The following is a 17,106-nucleotide window of genomic DNA, read 5'->3' on the forward strand; positions in this document are numbered from 1 at the left end:
CTTGAATAGATTTATGATTTTTATTTCTTATCCTTACTGGATTCGTATGAAAGTTTGCATCCGTTGCAGTACTGTGATTTGACATATGCGCTGACTTCCTTCTATTTGTAGAACAAGTTAGTTTGCTCTTTTTCCCCGTTTCTGTTATACTTTCATATAATTTCGCTCTGTCTGCCTATTCACAAATTCTTCTTTTTGGCAATGGAATATATGTGGAACTACACCAGGTTTCATTTTAATTTTAACATTTCCCATTAATTTAAAACGCATGTAATCCTAAATGTCCTCCTCAAGCTAAAAGGGAAATAATTAAATTATCAAGTTATTTCCTTAAAAATCAGATAATTAACTAGAATTATAAATACTCTCATTAAAATGGTCCTCACAGCAGCGCCCGCTTGTTTTTTTCTGCTAAAAGGTTAGATCGGCCCATAGCACGTTGCCACTTTATCCTTGCTTCTTTATCCCCTTGAGGTAAAGTCACAAATATTTTATCTGGTGTTATATTTGTATTTTTACATCCAGGGACTGCACAGTACAATTATGCTTTGCTCATTTTTATTTCGTTTGTGAAATAAATATGTTTTTTATATTAGCATCTGGATAAATAGATTGATAATCCTAATTACATCAAACTAAACACGATACTAACTGAACGTTGACTGTGTTTATGCAAAGGTCTGCGACGAGTCGTCGCCGACGAGCGGTACTGCTGAAAGGCTGGGAATTGGGCGAAGTGACGTTACAAAGTTACATTGCAAGCAGCGTTGTCAACCGTACGATAATTATCGATTTGTGCGATGATTTTTTAACATGCAATAGTTTCTTTGTGTACGCTAAATTACAATAATATCTGAGTTTCCATAATAGTAATTTATTAGAATAAGTGACATTCTACCCCTACCATTGTGTATTCAATGAACATAAACGTGTGCACTGATTCTAGTTATATGCCTAAGCTTTCTGTGAAACTGTGTTCTATGACTGCTTTGTATTGTGTACGTGGCTTGGCAAAAAGTTCTTTTTCCCAGACTAGGGGCCTTTATGTTTTAGGGTCGCTGATTACGATCCCGGTGTCCATATGACCCCATCACGTCTAGATTAAGGTCAAATGAAGGTCAAACACATTAACTCGAATGATACAATATTTTGACCCGGATTCTGAAAGAGCGGAAAATGTTGGTCGAACCGATCTCTAAAGGTCATTTGCAGGTCATCTGTAGATTGAATTCTCGTTTTTGGTATCCCGGCTAATATCTCGTCTGGGAAGCAAGATATCGTATTAATGACAATGACTACAAAAGTTGTGGGAAATCTACGGGACCATCAACTGGTTACCTTGGATCTGACTTTCAGAGTCTACCTCAGGGTCAAATGAAGGTCAAACACCTTAACTCAAGTGCAATAATTTTTTAGATTACCTAAAAAGCATACCTTATACGTGTTTGAACTCCGAAACTAAACTTCTTTAGAAGATTGAGTTAAAAACGCTTCTTAACCCTGTACACCATAACTCGATATGTACAAGCTATTTGTATATAGGTTTATGACAACGAATATATTGGTATGTTTGGCTAATACCTTATTTTATTTGACAATTCAATTAAATGTTACCTCCGAAGTATTGTAAAATTTACCAAAAGTCAAATTGCCATTTAACGGGTGAGGCTTAAAACTCACTAAACGTAGAATTCAGTTATGCTGGATAAATTCTATGAGAAAATAATTTGTTCACAGAATGCAAGTAGGTATTGAATATTCTTATATGGATGACATTTAATCACTAACTATAAGCTACGGAAAACAGTACCCAGTGTTATAGTTAGTTGAACCTGTAAAAAAACGCCTGGCAATAAAATTTAATGACTTTTATAGGCGTCCCCAAAGAAGTTTTCTGCTAAAGGTAAAAAATTATATTAATTTATATATAACGTGTAGAAAATTTATATTATATGTTCATTTGGCCAACAACATATTTTAATTATTTATGCCCTCAATCAAGTTTATTATATTGATGGTAAATTTCGTTTTGTTCCGTTTCAAAAGGTCCCCAAAATGCCATGTGTAATAATATTTCACCCTTTCGCAATTGTAATATCAATTAATAGAAGGTGCCTATATTAAATTAAAATTACCTTAATCACACCAAATTCCGCATTGCTGCACTGCACTGCTGGGCAATTTGTCATCCACTTGTCAACAGCTGAGATTTATTGTCCAGTGGCCCAATGCAGCTGTGTTTGTATTTCGTTTGCCCGCGCTCGCATTCTTCAACTGGGCGTATACATTTCTACCACCTCTACGTTTAGTTCGACCAGATTTGTATATGGGTATGGCTCAATAAATATGGGAACAAGTTTTCCAAATATTTCAATGCCGAGTTGCTGCTTCAGCGACCGAACCTGGCAGTTGATATCGGAAAGACTATACCAGTCGCATTTTGTCAACAATCGAAAATTTTTCAAATCTACACCGGTATCATCTAAGCTTCAATAAACCAGTTTGCAGATTTATTTAAATTTTGTCGATCATTCAAAAAGTTGAATCAATAATATACAACACTTGTTAGAAGTGACAACGCTGATTTCAAGCCACCTGTAATGTTTCTAGAATATCGAGTAGATGGACTAGAGCGCGCAGGCGTATATTTCCTACAAGCCTAAAAGGAAATGTCTAGTGTCAGGACCGTATTTAGTTTCATTACTAAACCTAAAATATAACTTATCTAAACTTTCTTTAAACATTCTCTAGTGTAAAATTTTTTAGTCATTGTTGCCTCCAGACAAATGTTACAGGTAATAATTATTGCAGAATTATATTTTATGTAGAAAATTACGTCAATAAACAAGAGGTGTGAACACAAAGTATATGAATTCGTAAGTTGGTAGTAATTTAACAACTCGTTTTATAAAATTCCAGTTTATCTTGAAATATTAATTATAACAAATTACAATGTGCTGTTCTGAATAACAATATAAGGATACTACGACGATCAAAAACGTTGATGACATAGACTTCAAACTTGTTACAGTTCCGTCAAAGTAACTATCAATTTCTAAAATTGAATCAAAGGCTTACCAGTGCCGCTAATGAAGGTTTTTGGCGTTATAGAAAATCTTTTGCTTATCCAGATAGACCATTTCTAAGTGCATCTTAAGCAGTAATAGAACATTTTTAACAGCGGAACATATCTAGATGAAAATCAGAATAGTTTGGTTTTGCACAAATGCATTTTTTTTTAATGAAATGTAGTCAGACGAATAGATTCAACATTTACTTAATTAATTACCTCCAATTGAGAAATTAGAAAAAACTAATTGGCTTTTCTATATGTATGATCTGCTACTGAAAAGTTTATCATGGCGTTTGTATTTATTACTTGTAAACGGTAAATTCTACTGGAAAAATTGAAGAAGTATAAAAGTTTTTATTGCAAATGCTCCGTTTAAATATGTAGAAGATTGTTTTTAATATAAAATCTATTTTTTTGACAGTTGAAATTTCACAGGCCCTTCCTAATTCCGACACCACTGTATAGTTTTTCTTCAAATTTTACATGAAGGTAACAATTTGAATTGAAGTTCATCTTTCTTTTTTTAGTTTTGTTTATTCTTTCTGTCATCTCATTAATTTGTATAGTTAGCCAGCTTTTCGCAAAACTATTTCTTAAGAAGCAATTTCGTAGTATTGAGGCCAACTTTTGCTAAACCTTTATATTAAAAATTAAATTAAAATGTTCGATCATTTTAAGGTATACCTAAGACCTAAGACTTTATTACTTGTGTATGTATATGTGTATTTTAAATTTATCTACAGTTTTCTGTCAGATACCGCCGAATATAAATTTGTTTAATTAATATCTTCATAACTGTAGTCATTTTCCCGTATACCATATAAAGACATTCGAATTTACCGATTTCCAATCTAGATAAGAACATTTAATGAATTACGAAGTAGTTGGCAACATGTGAATTCTTAATAAGCATCGGTTGTTATCTAATATACGTGGGTTGTCAGACATATTGTTAATATTCCTGTTTTAAACGCACTTTGACGCATGCCGCAAATTGTCTGGTAATTCAGAAAACCGGAAAGGACGTATTTGAATTTAATTGGTTTCTTTCTAGGAAAGTTTTATTCGAATCTCGACGAATTTTAACTGCTTTTAGAAGTTGATAGTGCAATTAAAGCGGTAGCCGTAGGTGGCATATCTAAATGGCTTAGTACGGGTGATGAATCCAAGTTGCCTCAAGATAATTAAAAATATTTCCTAAATTTTTTAATGATTTTTGTGAGAAATGGTCGTGTCGAGATAAAAAAAAAGCATTTTGAAGTATCAAGATTTTTTGACAAATTTTTTCCTTGAGCTACAATTATCCAGAGAAAAATTTTTTTTAAGACTGTCCAGGGACTGGAATTTTTTTTCCAACTCAATCAATGTAGAGGTCAATTAGCTTGTTTGTTCACCTCCAATCTGCTTTTTAAAAGTCCCCGTATGAGAATTGGTTACAGATATGTCTGATATGGTTGAATGAAAAATTACACTTTTGTCTTTAATCGTCTATATTTCAACAATAAATTATTGCACAGTAAATCCAAGAGCGGTTTTACCCACAATAAGCCTATAAATTGACGAGTTGATACATGGAACCGTTTTTTTGTTCAAAATCATCAAAGTTTTATACACCTCCAATCTTTTTAGCTTCCGCAATTTAATTCAGTCTCATTTCAATAGATAGAGTTTATTTGTTTTGTAATGCTTTACAATTCTCACCATTATCATTTTATTAAACATTTTTATTAACAACATTTTCCAACAAAAAAAAACCTTATAAGTAGAGCTGTCAGAACTAAGCCGCAGGACATAGGCGTACACATTTTTTATTAAAAAGCAACAAATTAAATTGTCTACAATACACCACCATAAACACCAACGGATAGGAATTAATTACGCAACATCCGCACGATAACAAATCAACAGTATACTAACGTGACGTGAATGTGGAAAGCATTCTGAGGCAGCGGCTCACACATATCTTGGTTGACCCTCTTGACACACCATTGAATTGCGGCTCTCTCTGACAGCCTTTTTATAAGGTTTTAATTCTTCCTAATATTTTTATTTTGGTACTTTTCTCAACCAAATTATACATTTTGATCGTGTGAAAAATTAAATATAATTTAAATTAACTCTTGCACCAGAAGTATTAATCAAAGTGTGTTTTTACAGTTGTTTTACGGATGGAAAATGCCCAATTAACAGAAAAACCAAAAATTATATAAAAAATAAATCATTTCGAAGAATACATATCTTAGTAGCCTTGAATGTAGAAAGGGTGTATGAATATTTGCTCATGGCTTAAACCATGAGCAATCCATCTTTAAAAAACAGTCTCATACAAAATTGAAAAGTGTTGAAGAAAGGTAAGTGCATATCGAAAAGAGAAAAAAAAGCTAATAAATTTGAAAAATCAAATCTAGTATGAGAAAACTGTCACATTAAAAATAGTTTTACAAAAATAGGTAATAATTAACTAAATGAACTAAACAGTCTTTCCATCGATCTCACCGCAAAAGGCACTTTTACAAATTCAATTAGACACCATAGAATAATATGACATCTAAATAGTGGCAGTCCAAGAAACTGCACCCCCCCCCCCCTACAAAAAATGCAAAAATTTGATTAAGCTAAGAAAATATTAGATTGGAAAAATCCGAGAAGAACTAATTTTCATTGAATTGCTTTATGTTTTTCTTATTTCTTTTTTATGTTCAAAAGATTTTATTAAAAATATTTCTAAAAAAAATAATTCACTGTACCTATTTCTACCTATAATTTATATTTCTCCTACCCTCTCTCTTATCTTGCCTCCCTTAGCCCATTGTCTGGCAACGCCCTTGAGTGGCACTAAACTAAAGATATTAACGAAACGAAGCATAATTTTGAAGGTAAACCGAAAAATCTTTATATGAACTTTTAGGGAAGCAAGCTCGTTCATAAAAAGGCAACTTTTGGACTAGGTAATAAGCAAGGAAACAAAATCCAGTGGCGGCTCGTCAGATGACGCACCGCTTCACCTAATATTTCCGTTTGGTTGTGCAATTTAAAATTATTTTTAATTTTATATAAATTTTCCCTTCTAAAAAAACATTGCCTTCGTTGAGCGCGAATATCAACCTCGCACATACCATACAACGTATACTATACGCAAGTGACGCAGATTGAAATCAGCCTGCATCTGCTTCTCTTCGTAGCGTTGTTTACGGCGGTTGTCATGGCAACGAGGCGGCCAACTCGGGATTAAACTACGGCGTGGGGGAACGAGTAACGCAGAGATTGAAGCAGTAGCGCACATCGCCTGCCTTTAACAGTTTATACGATACGCGTCGCCCAGTGCACGATTATAACGGTTCTTAGTTAATATTTGTTTTGTATAATAATTGTAGAAATGTTTCCTATGTATGATCCAGTATGCATTTTATTGGAAATGCCATTTTCCAGATGGAAAATTGAGCAGAAAAAGGATTTTTTAAATTGCGAGAGCCTGTGCCTTATTCTCCCTATATGGAAAAAGGCAACGTGTACGTTCGAAAATTTCGGAATGAATGGTATTCGGAATATAAGTGGTTGTGTGGAAGTGTTCATTTAAAAAAACTTTTCTCTATGCCGTGTTTAATTGTGGGTGTAAAGTCGGGCGTGTGGAATAAGAAGGGATTTAACAATTTTGGAAACATCATAACCACAAAGTTTCTTTGGAACATACATGTACGGTGTGCGTTAATATTCGCAGAAGTCCGCGAGCCGAACTAATATTTCTATTTTTTATAAAATCTAAATGAAAATCCTTCTCACAAACGTCAGTTTTTTCGGTAATATTGCAAATGCAACTAAAAATTTCCAGATTCATTTAAAGCCGTGTGACCTTGAAAATTTGAAAATTTTCGCTAGCGGCAGCAGCGCTTTTTTTTCTTTTTAGTCAATCAATGAATATGCTTCACCTATTCTCAATGTCACGAGCCGCCACTGCAAAATACACAAATATAATCATACAACTACCATATAGTAACATACTGATGTGTGTCTTCGCTCCTTCCCATTTGCTTCTGTCTCTGTCCAATTTTTGATAAAAAAAACAAATACTTTAATAGTGGTGAAACGTACAAATAGACAGTAAACTAAAATGTACTACAATTAAACAATTTAATCTGCAATAAAAATTTAATGTGTTATTAACACCAAAAAATTATAAATTCAGGGTCATCACCCGTAATACACTAAATGTGTTCATTCAGGTATAAATTAGTGTCCAAGTTGTAACGTGCTTACAAAACGCCATCAGTTTAAAACACATGTGCGCTGACAGTTGTAAATGATACTACCGATATGGTTGCTTGGTTCACCATCTGACCCTACGACGCAACGTGTAGACGATCTTCTTGTTAACCAAAAAGTGCCGTTTTATATATATTAACATTAATACATATTAGTTTNAGAAGGGATTTAACAATTTTGGAAACATCATAACCACAAAGTTTCTTTGGAACATACATGTACGGTGTGCGTTAATGTTCGCAGAAGTCCACGAGCCGAACTAATATTTCTATTTTTTATAAAATCTAAATGAAAATCCTTCTCACAAACGTCAGTTTTTTCGGTAATATTGCAAATGCAACTAAAAATTTCCAGATTCATTTAAAGCCGTGTGACCTTGAAAATTTGAAAATTTTCGCTAGCGGCAGCAGCGCTTTTTTTTCTTTTTAGTCAATCAATGAATATGCTTCACCTATTCTCAATGTCACGAGCCGCCACTGCAAAATACACAAATATAATCATACAACTACCATATAGTAACATACTGATGTGTGTCTTCGCTCCTTCCCATTTGCTTCTGTCTCTGTCCAATTTTTGATAAAAAAAACAAATACTTTAATAGTGGTGAAACGTACAAATAGACAGTAAACTAAAATGTACTACAAATAAACAATTTAATCTGCAATAAAAATTTAATGTGTTATTAACACCAAAAAATTATAAATTCAGGGTCATCACCCGTAATACACTAAGTGTGTTCATTCAGGTATAAATTAGTGTCCAAGTTGTAACGTGCTTACAAAACGCCATCAGTTTAAAACACATGTGCGCTGACAGTTCTAAATGATACTACCGATATGGTTGCTTGGTTCACCATCTGACCCTACGACGCAACGTGTAGACTTATTTTTTTCGTAAAATGCATTATGTTCGAGAAAAATGGCAAAATGTGATCGAATGCATATCGTGATTCGTATGAAATTTTACGTGTTAGTCGTAGGTGGCTGGCGTTCGCAATAAACAAACAAATTAATTTTTTTGACAGTTATCATTAATCAGTTGTCCGATTATTATCTTTTCTGTATTTGTTGAAAAAATAGTGACATTATCCATTCAAGAAAAGGTCCAAATGCACCTGATTTACGGAGAGGCCCGTGGAAATTCACGTCTCGCGTCGAGACTGTACGTTGAACGATTTCCCCAACGAATACATCCGTATCACTCGATGTTTTCGCGTGTGCATCGGCAACTTATGAAGACGGGTTCTGTAATTGTCAAAAGACCCAATGCAGGAAGACATCGTTTGTTAACACCCTATCAAGAAGGAAATATCTTGCATAATTGCAATTGTCAAAATTGGTATTCTACAAAATCTTTGTGGTGACATCTATAAACTCTTTCTCCAACTTGTATATCCATCTCAAGTCACGTGATTCCCAGTTTCCCCATATTTTCAAGTATAATTTCTCGGGCCCTGGTTCAGTTGTTTGCTTATAAAATATATAAAATTAGTGTTTTTAATTACAATTGCCTTTAATGTTTGCAAACTAAAAAATAATGTAATAAAAATAGTAAAACAGTAAATGTAGATTTAAATAAATACATAATCAACAAAAAATGTATACACTCACAGTAAATAATTACTGGAGAGAATTAATCAATGTTTTTTAACAAACTTAAAGATTATCTAAACCCAACAGATAGGGCAATATTGTAATAAAAAAATAATTTATACATTCACAATAATGGTAATTCATTTTGAACATCTGCGTTACAGGTTTTTCTTTGTTTATTGTTAGCTTTACATTTATGCTGAATTTAAAAAATATAAATAAAAATACTAAAAAGTCCTATATTCCGAAGCTCAAACTATTGTTGAATGTATATCAAGATTGCAGCATAACAAATATCCTAAATAACTTATTTAAAAACTAAAATCTAATTATTTAAGACGTCATAGAACCTAAGTACCAAATTTGAATACGATACCTGTAAACAAAAGCGGACAAACTCTTAGTGTATAGAAAAATATAAAAATATATATTATTCAATATTCTATTTGAAAACCATCTTATTAAAATTAAAATAATTTTTAATTATACAGTTACGACGCGTGGGATGGAACAAATTCATTTAAAATCACGTCGATTTTTATTTTTGGCTGCGGTTTTTCGGATGGAAAATTCATGTATATAGGATGGCCCATACATAAGTTACGACAATTAACTTCATTTTTTCAAATGAAAGTACTTATTTTTATGTAATCTTTTGAATTCTGCACCGAATTCTAAGAATGTCTCATACCTGAACTCAACAGTTATCGAGAAATTTACGATTTATTAATTTTTTTATTCATTAATAAAACGGAATAACAAATCAAATTAAATGTTCGAATTGTTGACCATTAACTTTCTGACAATAGGCAAGTACCGAACTTCAAATTTTATTTTTTTTTTCGAAATCAACATTTTTGTTTCTTCTTTGACATTTTCATACAATAACTAAATTTTGTAATGCTTGTCAATGTTTTGAATGGAGGTGTAACAGTATTTTTTTTTTATTTATCTATTAACAAAATTTACCTACACTTTTAATATCGCCACTTTGTTGACCATAAAATAAGGCACTCTAAAACAGCTTAATATTTGCATCGGCTGTCAATTACTGATAAAATACACCAATTGTTTATAGCATATGTTATTAAGGTATTATGAAGTTTTTTATTTGCCATTATTAACGGACACTATCAATTCATTTTAGTGTTTAAATGTCTCGTTAGGGCGCTGTGGGTGTTGAAATTAGTGTCAAGAGATACGGTCGGCAGCCTCCGTTAATTTGCATGAGTGTTGATCGTAAAATGTTGATTTACAGTTAATAAAATAATCGCAGACGGCCCAGTTGGATGAATAGTGTACTGATTGCAGACTTTTCACTTGACTCGTGTATAAGAAAATAAGTTTAAGGAAATGTAGCTATTTATGCAATTAGGTACATAGTTGCAAAATGAGTGTGTTATTTGTTTGCACTACACGTGTAAAAAAAAATTAGTCGTTTTGCAAAATGCAAAGGCTTCTAATTCCTAATATATTTTTTAAAAGAATCTGTGTCTTCCATTTAGGCGAGGCAATGAAGCACAAAAGTTCGGAATTTTTTCCATAAAGTCGGATCGGAATGCGGTTTTTTGCAATCTCTTCCAAAAATTTTTTGTAAAAAATGGGGCTACTCTGTGTTTCTGGCAAACCGGAAATTGCATTGCTGCAGCCAAAAATGCATTCAAAAAATGCATTTGTTGAGACGCCGGATGGAAGATTTCAAAACTTAGTAAATAAGAGTCAGAACTGGCCCAAATCGGGTACTCGGGGGTTTTAGAGGTCGCTGATCACGATTATGATGTTCAAATTGACCCCCCGAACACCTGGAGCTCAGGAACGCCGATGAACTTCATCTCCGTGGGACTCTCCCACAAATCACGCGGGGAAGGAGAGAAACTCGGCGCCTGGGTTTTTTTTGGGTCGCTGAATTCAAATATGCCATCGTCGAACACCCCCCGGACACCTGGTGCGCCCGAACCTGGATGTGGACGTCATCTCCGAGAATTTTCCTAACAAGATCGCCAAAAACAACTCGAAAATCATCGTAGGGGCGTTTTTTGGGGCACTTAATCCAAATTTCACGTCGAAAACGACCCCCTGTACACCTGGTGCACCGTAACCTGGGCTTGAACGTCGTCTGCGAGGGGTTTCCTCACACAATCGAAGAAGACGAACCCAAAATCGTTATGGGGAATTTTTCGGGGCGCTGAATCCGGATTTCACGTCGAAAAGTACCCTTCCAACACCTGGTGCACTCGAACTTTTATCTTGACATCGATGTCATTCCCATGAATGTCAACCAAACCTGATGTCTTAGAAACAGATATTTGAGTTATTTTTGGCGATCTTGTTAGGGAAATTCTCGGGGATGACGTCCACGTCCAGGTTCGGGCGTTCGGGGGGGGTTCGTCGATGCCACATTTGAATTCAGTGACCCAAGAAACCCCCGGGCGCTGAGTTTCTCTCCTTCCCCGCTTGAATTTTGGGAAAGCCCCACGGAGAAGACGTTCGGGGCCAGGGTCCGGTGCACCAGGTGGTCGTTGTCGACGTGGAATTCGGGTTCAGCGCCCCAAAAACCCCCTCATATCGATTTTCGGTTCGTCTTTTTCGATTTTGCGAGGAAAACCCACGGAGATGAGGTCCGCGTCCAGATTCTGGTGCACCAGGTGTACAGGGGATCGTTTTCGACGTGAAATTTGGATTAAGCGCCCCAAAAAACGCCCCCACAATGATTTTCGGGTTGTTTTTGTCCATCTTGTCAGGAAAATTCTCGGAGATGACGTCCACGTCCAGGTTCGGGCGCACCGGGTGTCCGGGGGTGTTCGACGATGGCATATTTGAATTCAGCGACCCAAAAAACCCCAGGGCGCCGAGTTTCTCTCCTTCCCCGCGTGATTTGTGGGAGAGTCCCACGGAGATGGCGTTCATCGGCGTTCCTGAGCTCCAGGTGTTCGGGAGGTCAATTTGAACATCATAATCGTGGTCAGCGACCTCGAAAACCTCCGAGTACCCGATTTGGGCCAGTTCTGACTCTTATTTACAAAGTTTTGAAATCTTCCAAACGACGCGGCGCCTCAAAAAATACATTTTTTTTAATGCATTTTTGGCTGCAGCAATGCAATTTCCGGTTTGTCAGAAACACAAAGTAGCCACATTTTTTACAAAAAAATTTTTGGAAGAGTGCAAAAAACCGCATTCCGATCCGTCTTTATGGAAAAAATTCCGAAATTTTGGCCTTTTTAGTGCTTTATTGCCTCGACTAATTGTATTCGGAAATCGAGTAATTTTCAAGTTACTATTTCTTTTTTAAATTTAAAATCAGCTTATCACACAGTTCAGTAAATGAGTTTTACAAAAAAAGAGCCAAAATTTGTGGAATTTTGAACGATAAATTGCAAGGTCAAACTGAGGCCAGTTTAATGTCAAATAGATATCCTTGGGGGTCACTTGAATATTAAAATATTTTTATTGCAAAAAATATTGGCTATAAAAATAATAGTAAACTGTTAGTATGATTTTGACAATCATTTTAAAATTTAACACATTGTTAGGTTAATAATTAAACTTTGTTGAATGGCCATTCTGAAGGTTGATCAGCTCTTGGGTCAAATTCAAGGTCACCTCTAATGTGTCATCAAATTTTGCTTGTAACATTTTTGTCAAAATATTAAGATAAAACAGAGTTTGACCTCCAATGACCTCCTAGGACATACCTACCAGAAATTTTCCGACATAATATTATTCGGACGTAAAATTTGGCTCTCTTGGCGATTGCTGGCATAAAAAATAAGGTGTTAATAATATTTTCAAGTTGACCTTGATTTGACCTTGAAACTTAAGATTAAAGTAAAATTCAAGATCATCAGAAAGAGTACCTATTGGTTTCTTAATATCCTACAACATTTATCTAATATTTTTTTATAGTACACAGACCTGAAACGTTGGAAACAGTGGATTGGAATATACAGGGTGTTTCACTTTTTATATTGATAACCTTCAGAATTGATAAAATTATGGAACATTATGTAGATTTATTTGTTTAATAAACGATATCCCGGAAATTTTACCTTTTATCAAAAATTGATAAGAACGTTTTATAAAGGATACTTAGAAGTCATCGCCCTGTATATATTTTCTATGCAATTATTAATTCCCCAGTTCATTACACAGCGCCACAAAAAATAGCACCAGGTCCGAAAGAGCAAACCATGATGTCTATATGTTTTTGGGATAGTTGAATCCGAATCTGAGTCCCGTTTAATTCGATCAGATCAGGGTCAAGGTCAATCGAAGGTCATATCTTGAAAAAAAAAGTTAGTTCAAAAAAAATTGACTATATTTATACGGTTTTGGAGTCGCTGATTCCGAATCCAGCGTTAGATTTTCAAAATTAAATATGGCGGATCCACTATGGCGGACCGAGTTTTAAAAATTTTTTAAATATCGAAAATAAAAAAATTGTCGAATTCTACAGGATATTTTATGTAAAAATGTTCCTACCAATTTTTCCATTAGAAGCATATTTTCCAAGAAAAGAAATTCATGAATATTAGAATATTTAGCTGTCTAATGAACCTTCAATTACGTTTTTTACATTCTCATGTGGACTATTTCCCAGAGAATTTGGGAGATTACGGTGAGGAGCACGGAGAAAGATTTCATCAAGACATTAAGGAAATGGAGCGGAAATACCAAGGTAGATGAGATATAAATATGATGGCCGATTACTGCTGAACGTTAAAACGAGATTTACCCGCTAAATAAAGAAAACGTAGAAGGAATCCAATCTGCAGATCTTTTGACAATAAAACTGTTCATCATATAGGTGAGGTAGATTTGTAGTGAGGATTTACATTCATTAAGCCCAAAAACGTATAAGGATTGTCTTTTTCTACACTTACACAGGTTTTCTCGATTTGACCTTGAAACGGCCTTGAAACTGACGAAGTAGAGTTAAAAAGGCACCGGATTCGGAATCAGTAACCCCAAAAACACTTAACCATAAATATATTTTGTAATATTTGTATTCGTTGCAAGCATAAAACAAACAAATTAATTAATATTCCAATTCATGAATTTTTTTCTCAGAAAATATGCTTCTACTCAAAAAATTTACTTAAAATTTCATATAAAATTCAACAATATTTTTTATATTCTAATATTTTAAAATATGTAATGATCCATCTTGAATTTTGAAAATCTAATACTGAATTCGGAATCAGCGACCCCAAAAACTCGTTTAACCGCATACACATTTCTTAATGTCTCTGTTTTCGTAGCAAGCACAATACAAATAAATAGATTAAATTGTTCGAATATTCAAGAATTTTTATTTTTTCGGAAAATATGCTTCTAATCGAAAATTTACGAGTCACTTTTTACTTAAAATTTCTGGAAGATTTTGTCACTATTTTTTATTTTTGAATATTTCAAAATTTTTAATACTCAGTCCGCCATATTGGATCTGCCATCTTGAATTTTGAAAATCTAACGCTGGATTCGGCGACTCCAAAAACGTATAAAGTCAAATTTTTTACATTAACGTTTTAGCGATATGACCTTGGATTGACCTTAATCCTGACTTATCGGATTAAACTGACCTCGGATTCAGATTCAAAAACATGTAGAGATCACGGTCTAGTCTTTCGAACCAGGTATTTTTTTGTGGCCCTGTGTTATCAAAGCCAAAAAGGTCATTTTTTTCTTTCAACGACGATAACTCGTACAAAACTCTTGAACAACTAAAATTAAAGAGGATGAATCAAACTAAAAAACTGATAGGTGGGATTGCCAAAAAAAATAATAATAAACGCCCGCGGACCGTTTGAGAAGGAAGCAAAATTTCTGAATTTCTTATGATCCCTCCTTAAACGATACCTAACGATAAAATAATTTTATTTTCAGATCATGAAACCAGAAACTTCAAACTTCCATTTACTTTTTGGTAATGCCCCGCGAACAATTTTCCCCAAAGTAAAACCTTTTGGAAAACAACCAAAAAATTTAAAAATTATTTATCCCTTAATTTTTGTGACTAGTGTATATTTCAGCATTTTTCAAACAGCGAATTTTTATAAAAATTTTTCCAAATACCTATATCAAGCTTGACATACCAATCTTTTAATCTCAAAAAAGGCACTAATTGTATAAAATTTGTGATTTAATCATGTTGCCAAAAATTAATTTTATTACCATATCAACAATTTAATTTGGAAGTGAGTGATAAACTCTAATGGATTTATGGATTTTAAAGGGCAAGTTTATTCTATAAAGTTTTTATATGTTCTAATCAGAGTTATAGTTTTCTAATATAAAATATACTAGCATGTATTTGCTATTTTTTTCACCTTTGTTCACACAGAACGTTTCGTATTATATACACAATTAGGAACAAATTGATTTATGACTCTCCATTTATTCTTTATCTAATTCCTCAGTTCCATTTGCATCAAGTGAACTTTCCAATGAAGCATAATAAATCTCCTTAATTAGTTGGAAACAATTCAATTAGTTGAACTTCCAGTGCAATTAACATCTTGTCAATTTATACACTTACCTCGTCTATAATAAGCCTTCGCGTATACAAAATGAAAAAAAGAAATAACGACCGAACACCTGAAATTGACTAAAGTGGTATAAGTAGGTGGTCACTAACAAGGCCTGCTCACAGACGAAATTAAATGAGGTGATCTTAGATAATACCAAGACGCTTGGTATACATATATGTATCGGTTAAAAGGGTCTCAGACGATCATTGGCGGGGCCAAACACTTTTTTGGTAGGTACTGGGGGGTCTTCGAGAGCCTCAACATGAGATCAGATGGCTCACTTTCAAATTTATTCTTATATTGTATGATTACAATTTTTTACACAACTATGGTTTCGAAGAAACTTCGTTGACTAAGTTTGTTCAACTGTATGTACGTTCAAAGTAAAAAAATAAAGTAAGGTAAACGGAAGGAACAAATAAGAAATCGCAAGAGAGGATCTTTATGACATGATATAAGTATTTGCTCTAAAATTCCGTAAGTTTACCGCCACTATTTTATGATACGAAAATTCTAATTTTTCATAATCAACATTTATGAAAAAGGTTTTTTTGGTATATTCGTTCAAAATATATAAAATGATATGTAATAGCAAAACACTGGTTTGATTACTAATTTTACTAGACGAATTACCAATTAAGTCTGTTACTAATTTACTAGACTGTTACTAACTACTAGTCTGTTACTAGTCTCTTACTAATTTTACTAAACGAATTTTATTAGATGTTGCCGTAGGAAACAAGCAACCTTCAATTGGTATTTTTATTCATTATTTGCATAAACCATATTTCTCTATAAGGTTGTACTACTAGTTTTAAATATTTCTAGTTTATTTTTTTTAATAAATGTAATTGTATAAAAAGAGCTATATGAACTAGATAAAGTCAATATGAGGTACTTTTTTCTGTTTATCATGTTTCAGTGCAGTTTGTTACTATCAGAGTGGGGAATTGGTGACATTTTTCCAGAAATCTCCAGAATTAGGAACTTTTGTTACGTTAATATTGGCAATTCTGTCACGTCTTATTATGTTACTAAGTTGGCAGGGTGAATAAAGGCCAGTAGTAATAGTCGCTTAAGTGTAAATCTACACTTCACTACTAAATTTGATTGCAAATCAAGTTATTTTTATGGAATAATTTTCATGTAACCGAGAATTTTTTACTGAAAAAATACAAATTACCGTCATCTTTCTATATATGTACTTATTTTGAGTTATAAATAAGTAAACTAGAGGAAATGATTTGATGATAAGTGTTTGTTTATTTATTTTTTCTATTTTGTTCAATATGATATTTTCGTTTATGCGAGCATTGCTTTATTTAATTAAATCTTAGATTTTTTAGGATTACTAGGCACTGGATTTGATTGATTTATTTATTTACAGTTAAGATACTCAACCTTACGCATAACATAATGAAATAAATTAAAAAATAAATCAATACCATTAAAAGTATTCTTTTAATGGTATTAGTATTCTGGTAAAAAATAAGCAAACAAAAATATTTTCTAAATACTTTAGTGATTTTTTAAAATGAAAAATAGTCATGTCGAGATAGAAAAACTGTTTGAAGCTTTAAGTTTATCGAGGAATCAAAAGGAATACCTCGAGCAAAAAAAAATCACACTCAGGGAAATGTTTTCGAACTCAATC

The sequence above is a fragment of the Anoplophora glabripennis genome, unplaced genomic scaffold, assembly GCF_000390285.2.
Source record: "Anoplophora glabripennis isolate ALB-LARVAE unplaced genomic scaffold, Agla_2.0 scaffold262, whole genome shotgun sequence".
Taxonomy (NCBI): domain Eukaryota; kingdom Metazoa; phylum Arthropoda; class Insecta; order Coleoptera; family Cerambycidae; genus Anoplophora; species Anoplophora glabripennis.